General features: G+C 31.1%; 1 long non-coding RNA gene across 1 annotated transcript in view; it reads right to left on the bottom strand.

Moving 5' to 3' along the window:
• Nucleotides 1–7104: 7104 nt before the first annotated feature.
• LOC105114416 (uncharacterized) overlaps nucleotides 7105–8124 on the bottom strand; it is a 6748-nt gene continuing 5728 nt past the window's right edge. Inside the window, exon 2 of the long non-coding RNA XR_840129.1 lies at nucleotides 7105–7154. This is a non-coding gene — a long non-coding RNA (uncharacterized LOC105114416). The remainder of the gene's footprint in view (nucleotides 7155–8124) is intronic.

Here is an 8124-nt window from a genome sequence, read left to right as displayed (position 1 = left end):
GGACTTGTGAATTGTAATTGTATTCCGCTGAATTGATCCGGGTAAATTGATGTCCGGTTGTTCCGAGTTTTCCCAACAGATATGGAGTGAAAGGCTGGCTTTTTTCCATTGACTTGTTTTTTTACTGTTATCTTAATTCAATAATTTAAATTTTAAGGTGAAATCTTAAAATATAATTTATATTTGTGAATTCATCCCAATCGGAACTTGATATTTCATATAAGGCTTCTTGAAGTTTTTTCTTGTATTCTGACTTTGAGCTTGACGATGCAAGGTTTTCTTGAATTCAACTTTTAGTGGTGAGAAACGTAAATTGCCTTCTTGAGATAGAGTTGATGGGGATGCTTGCAGCTATTGAATTTGATGAGATTATAGCCAAGCATGCACAACTTTAGAACAAGCTTGAGTTTCTCTAAATTTGGGTCCACCATTTGACTTTGATTTTTCTTATGAGATCTAAAGAGTAACCAATATCTTCATCTACATCATTCATTATAATGGAGTCCCAAGAAAGCATGAGACACCAGAGGTTGAGATGAAATAAAAGGAGGCAGGAATTGAATTCAAAGGTATTTTTGCTGCGAACAATTCCAATCCTTTGTATGATTTTTTAGGGAGAATCTTACTTATTGAAGAAAAATATTGCCATCAATTGTTTGAGAACTAAGTTGGAAAATTCTCTGGACAATGTTTTATCAAAATAGATGAACGATGAATGATCATAGATTTTTAGAACAAATAAATTAAATTAAGTTTGTTGATAATCAAAATAACTGGATATTTAAGGTTGGTAGTTTTGAGAAAATCTTTTAAAAAGTGTAGGGGTTTTGATTCAGGAAAGTTTTCGAATTTTTATTTTTGAAAAAACAAGATTGTTTATATCTTGATTATGAGTTATTTCAACAAATTCAATATTAATTAGAATAAACTCATAAAATTATCATTCTCAATATTTAATTTTCTAAACTATAGAAAAAATAAAATCCGCATGAAAAAATATTTTCCTAAACTAAATAGAATAAAAAATATTAATAACTAAAAAATCTTAATTTCATAAAAACCCTTGACATCAACAATAATGTTGTTAAAGGTGCATTTTGGGATTGAACAAACAAGGTGTTTGGAGTGATTAAGAATAATTTATAGGTGAGGTGTTTTTGGACTAGGTCATGCTGATGAAAGGATTCAAAATTGATTATACAAGACACTAGCCTCACAGTAGGATCTTGAATGCTTGATGTTGTGGCTTGAATTGTTCTTGATGGTGTGAGAGCATATGATTATTTTGACTTCTTGACCAAGATGCTCATTTTGAGTGTAGTAAAGACTCTTTAGATAAAATATTCTTTTATTTCTTTTATGAATTCAATCTAGAAATTAGATTTTTATAGATTATCTTGTCAGCCGGTAAAAAATTGTTTCAACATAATATTTTGAATATTTTTTTCAACAATATATTTTTTATATTGACAATTTATTCGTGAAAGAAATTTTTGGAAAATAAATCATCTTGAAAATATTGGACGTATAAAATAATTAATAATTTTCTTTTGATAATTGAATAATTTTTTTTGTACCCAATCAAATACCTAAATGATATTGCACTACATGTTCTTGACTTTGAAAATTTTGTTTGAGAATACCACTGTAACTAATATAAAGGCATCAGTCTCTGGATTAGGAAGTCTTAAACATAAAAACTCTTGACTTGACTTTTAAGAGTATTTATAATTTTGATCATTTAATGATTCGAGACAAGAGGGGTCTTTTTAAGTCTTTTGTACAAGGGTTGACATGTAGTTCTAAGATTTGAAAAAATATCTAAAACATAATTGAGATATTCCATAAACTTTTAAAGCTGGGTTTTACCCTTGATTTTATTTATGAATTTAATTATTGATAAATTTTATTGATCTAGTGATAAGGATTATTATACTTGATATATATTGTACCTTAAAAAATGTTTTTAATTGACATCATCTCTTTAAGGTTGAGATAACTAATCTATTTTGTTTGATAATATTGAGAAGGTATTGTAAGTTTTTGAAATGTTTGGTTATTAGTTTTAAAAATAAAAGGACATTATCTATATATATATAATCATAAATTTTGAATATGAAAAATATCATTCATGATGCTATGAAGTTTTGAAGGAGTATATTTTAGTTTGAAAGACATTACATTTCATTTGTGATGACCGAATAAAATAATGATTGTTGTTTTGTAATGATATTGGGTTTTTTTTCTTTTTATTTAAACTTGCTAGAATATCGATTTCATATCAAATTTTGAATCTATTGAAGGATTTTAAAGTCTTCTGATATGATCTCTGTTGTTGTGTATTGGATATCTAATATATTGGAGCACTTTGTTGAGGGGCTTGTGATTTATGACATATCTTAGTGCATTTCATTTTATTTCAACTTGATTTTAGACATAAAAAGGCAGCACGCAACCATGATGATTTACTAGGACTTGTAAGGCACTTTTAAGAAATTCATTAAGTTGTTTTTTTAATAATATTTTAGTATTTCTTTTTATTCATTTGAATTGGTGTTTCCTTTGCAGGGATTTACTTTTCATTAAAACCTTTTTCATAAGGTAACTGCACTTATGGCATTTTTTTTTTAAATTCTAAAAGGCACTAGGCAAGTTGGAACATAATCATTTTCTAGATGGTAATGACTTCGGAATACTGACGGGAGGTAATTTCCAATTATCATTGTACGTGACTTGATCTCATTATCAAAGTTTAGGAACTTTAATTGTTTGAATTTTGAGAGTTAGGTTCAATTCGAAGAGTTTAATTTATAGAAGATTTTTTGAGAGCTTTTGGAGCAATGTTTGTATCCATGATTTTGTAATATATTCTATAGATGATGACTATATTTTTGGAATCTTGAAGCATATCAGTTGGTGTCTTAACAAGTCTCAATATTTAGAGTTAAAGTTTTCACTATAATATCTAGGTTGAATAGTGAGATAGTGAAACTTGGATAACAATTCAAGTATGTAGAACCATTAGCAAGATTTGATTGAAAGATTGTAAATAGTGAGTTTGAAAAGGTCGTAACTTTGTGGAGGTGATTATTTTAGTTTGGGTTTTATAAAAAAAAACAATTAAATTGGTTTTTAAAAAAAACTAAAACCGAACCGATATTGGTTCAAACAGATTAATTCTGGTCTGACTCAGTTTTTTCTGGTTTGGTTTGTTTTTTAGATTTGGGTTCGGTTTTTTTAGTTTCAGGTTTATAAAACTAAAACTGAACTGAACTGATTGTTTTTTTTTTTTAATTTTTAATATGTTTTTTTCATGATTCGGTTTTTCTGGTTATGATTTTCTGATTTTTTCTGTTTAATCGGTTTTTTGGTTTTTTTACTCATCCCTAATCTGTACTAAAACCATGTGAATTTTTTTTTTAACTTTCGTTAGTTTTTGGAACAAAAAATTAAAGAAAGATATAATTGTTTCAAATTGTTTGATGAAGGCTGGTCTAGATCATGTATAATTGTCATTACCCAGTGCTGGTCTAACTTGAAAGATGTTAATGCCCCATTAATTGCGACGCCTAAGCTCATAACCAGATCCCTGAATTATGATCACCATTAAGGAAGCTCATAGGAACTCCTTAATTTCTAGTTGCTTCTTAATATATCTTCCTGGACATGCATGTGATCTAATGGAACAAAGGAAAATTAAATGCTTAAGCATGAATGTGATCGTTCTATATATGTTCGTCTTCAAGCTTTGAAATTTTTATAGCCCCATTATTATTATTTTTTTTAATTTTTTATGCGGGAAAAGAGTATCAAAATTGTGGGATATATATATTAGAATATTTCATGGACTGAAGTGCTCTATGATTGTGCATTTATAGCCCAATTATTATTATTTTTTCTTTTTCCTGTTGATCGCATTTTGGAATCCATTTGATTTGACATAATTTGAACTGGACGAATGAATTGGGTTTACCTTCATTTGTTCTGTTTTAATGTGACTGAGAGCCTTATTTTTTTAAATGTATTGTCACTCATTTAGATTCTGACTAAGTACAGTTTGCAGTCAGATTAACATACAGTGTTCATTCATTCCATTAAGCCTTAATGGAGTAGTGAATGAATAAAATGACTTTTATTATATGTTCTTTTCCTGTGGTCCTCTACTACTTGGATGCTGAACTGGAGCATTGGAGGCTCCCACATTGCCCCATTGTTGGTATATTTGAGCAACTCTGAATCATGAAGCTAGTAAATAGGTGTCTATAAGTTGTACAGAGATTTTACAATAGAAACTATTTAAGTAAAAATTTATTATTTATGGTCTTGCATCATGTTATGAGACATGATGGGAGCACTACATTAATTAAGAAGAGAGGTAGCTGATCCTCTTTAAATTAAAATGGTTCGGATATTGTAGATGTAGCTGAAAATTTGAACAAAAAAGAAAATAAGAGAGAAGAGAAAAAGAAAGGAAGAAGAGGCAGCTGAATAGTTTGTCTTTTTTCCTTGATTTTCAGCTCGTTCACCATTGAATTAGATTGAGATTTTGACAACAGCTTTTAGACACATTACTCTTCATTCTGAATGGTTGATCGAAGATTGGTGGTGTGGAAGCTGACTGTTTTGACAGAAAACAAGACTGTTAATATTGTGAGTTTTTTTCTCAAATACTTCTCTTTAATCTTGTTGTATTCCAAGAATAGGTTGTTATTGATGATATGTATATTGTAGCTCTTAGTTGAATATAAGAAAGAACAATTGTGAATCCATTATTTGTTGATAGTGGAGGTTTTTAAGTGGACTACGGTTCCATAGTTTTTCCCGCATTGGATTTTTCATATAAAAATTTTGATGTTGATTTGTGTGATTGTTGCTTTATATTTATTGATTGTTTGATATTGATTTTAATTACAAAAAAAAGAAAAAGATTATGATTTATGAATTATATTCCACTACATTAATATGGATAAATTGATATCCGGTTGTTATTAGTTTTCCCAGCAAATTGTGGTGCAATCAGTGTTCTACATGCACGAACAAATTTGGGGCTTCTCTGTATCACCTCAGATACTGTCAAAATATGCTTCTTGGAATTCGGAAGCTAAATAGATCATCGGTTAACATGTCTGGTGTTGGTGCTTCACGAAATGATGTTACCTTTTCTCTTTTTGGACGTTATTTCCAGGTTGGAAATTCAAGTAATTAGTTCAAATCCTAAAAGATGAATGGTGGCTTAGAATGCTGTGAAAAAATCATTCCCTTATTCATTTTTCAAATTAGAAAAGATGTAACTTTTTGCTTGAACTTTTAGAATATAAAAAATCATACTTTTATATCTAGACACTTTCCATCTATGATCTTTAAATCTGAAGACATATCATCTGGTTTAATGAAAGTGCTATTAACATTCCAAAATTTATTAGATTGTTGTTGTGCACTTAGGACGAAATAAAATACTTGTCCTCCTTTATTGTTTTCAATAGCATAATCAGCTTCATAGTTTTCTACGTTGTCTTTTTACTAGTAGTACCTTTGTGAATGTTTGGGATTTCTGTCTTTTGCATCTACACCATCACTCTTTTACTTAGTGTCCACCTCATTTTCAAATTCATAAGTAGGAGGAAAGAAAGTAAAAATATAGCCTTTTGTTTTCTGTTTTTTTGCTGGGACTTTTATTTAAAATTTGACACAAGTATTTTATATACAAACATCTTGCTTTTCTTGTTTCCTAATCGACGAGGAATTCCACTCACAAGTAGTATCTGTACATTTTTTTCCCATGTTTGGTTAAGGCTAGGAAAGTGAAACAAAAATCATGTTATGCTGTATAAAAAGGTAATGTAAGTGACTGGTTTCGCCATCACCGGTAAAGTGTCTGTAATGACTCTCTACATTATGCTTAGATCCGTTAAAATCATGTATGTAATGACTGGCTATGAATGAAGTTTTTGTAATTTAAAAAAAGTAATAATAAATTCTGTGATGTCCAAAGTACACTTGTTATGGGCTTGAGGAAGTATTAATTTATATAGTTAACATGTGGCGTTCCTCGTGTTTTTGCTTATTTATTGAAGTTACAAAGTTCTTTGTTCATCTATGGTGACACTTGTGTGGTTTAAAGTAAGGGAATATCAGAGTACACAGTTATTATAGCATAATTTTGAGATACGTTTTTAGGGATTGAGATTTTTATTGGCTGAGAGCTATAACGTACTTGGATGGTCAGCCAGCAATTTAGTGATATTTGACCGAAGCCTCTCCTGTTTTTGAAACTTCAATGGTAATGACCATAGTTCATTTTTCAACGCTTTGATTATATAAATTTTTTCCGGTTAGTCTTATATAGGACCTACTATCTGACCACATGTCAGCGTGCCTCTGTTTGTTCTTGCTGGTATTATTATTTTGCTTGTTGATTGCATTTGTTTTTCCATGCAAGATGTTTTTCAAGCAATTGCTATCTATTTGTATGCCTGCAATATGCTAAGTTTTCTTGTATTCCCCACCCTGATACAAAATTGTTGGTCTAGTCTTTAGCGTTACTGCTACTGAGGAGCGAACCTCCTATTGAATCTGGATTAGTTACAGAATTTTAAAGACTTTAATCTGCCTGGGATTCTAAGCACCGATTCTGTTACTCTCCCTTGGAAATCAAGGTTAGGATAAATGAGTCAGTTAGATGCTCCACTGGTATATCCATTTTTCATTTTGCATAGCTAGTGTATTCTTGTAGCAAAATATTTTATCTGTTGCAATTATATTGTGATTTTTCCATTTTGAACTCGAGAAATTTTAGTGTAGCATCTGAAGACCACAGAGTTACGTGCTTTGGCAGAAACAGTTGTATACCTGAATGAAATCTCTTTTCCATAATAAGGTTTGATTACTCTTTGGAACTCATTTCCAATACATGGTTCTCTAGTTACATGCAAAAGTTGCAGGTTGTTCAAAATGGTGGTTATTTTGGTTTTGGTGATTGAAGCACTCATTGCTGCAATATCAGCAATGAGAAAAAGCAACTACTGAAAATTGCTCTTAATGGTGAAAGCATTATACATCAGGCTTCCTCAGAGTGAAAGCTTGCCAAAGATGCTTTTGTTTACTGAAGGTGTTATTTGCAGCAGTTCGCATGCCGTGCATCTGCTTGCATAATTCTTACTTGTTAGAATACTGGCATGCAAAACCGACAAGATAAAAAAGATAAAGGAACAAGATAAAATGAGAAATGACATACAAGAATTTACATGGTTCACCCAATTGGGCTACATCCACAGGCAAGTATAGAAGAATTTTACTAAATAATATGAAAATTACAACCTTTCTCTATTAATAAGAGAATAACTGAAATCTCTCTTATAATAGGAGAAAACACCTCACTTACTATATCACAAATACTTCACAATTTTGTGGGATACTCTCTCTTCACCCTCTCTTCTTTCTCTCTATTTGCTCTCAATTTTTCCCTATTAAGTTGTTGTATTGAGGCTTGGATGCTTTGCCTATTTATAGGCAACATCCATGCATGAATCAAGGGCAGCAATTGGTGCTGCAAGTGGCACCGAATTGGTGCCCAACAATGTTGAATTTGCAGCACCAATCGGTGCCTAACATTGTTGACTTTGTCAACAATGCTTAGGTGGTTTCACATTCTCCCACTTGAAGACTTTGATGAGTTAATCAAGTCTTCACACTTGATCTTTTGTGATTCTTCTATCATTTCTATACTTGCCATCTTCATGTTGCTTACGTTTTTGCTAGGTCTTAAGAGGATCTGCACCATATATACTTATCAGTGTTAACCGGTTTTGTTAAAGCATCTGCTGGGTTTTCCTTTGTGTGAATCTTCTGAAAATCCACACTTCCATCTTCCACCACTTCACAAACAAAGTGATACTAAACATCTACATGTTTTGTTCTTGAATTAAATGCTGGATTCCTTGTAATATGCAAAACACTCTGACTATCACAATACAAAAGAATATTCTCTTGTTTGTGCCCGAGCTCCTCCATAAGTTTCTTCATCCATATTGCTTCTTTACAAGCTTGTGTAGTTGCCATGTACTCAGCTTTTGTTGTGGATAATGCTATAACAATCTGTAGTTTAGAGACCCAACTCACAGCTCC

Source organism: Populus euphratica, unplaced genomic scaffold (assembly GCF_000495115.2).
Source record: "Populus euphratica unplaced genomic scaffold, PopEup_1.0 scaffold529.1, whole genome shotgun sequence".
NCBI classification, from domain to species: domain Eukaryota; kingdom Viridiplantae; phylum Streptophyta; class Magnoliopsida; order Malpighiales; family Salicaceae; genus Populus; species Populus euphratica.
This window is presented reverse-complemented; position numbering and strand designations above follow the sequence as displayed.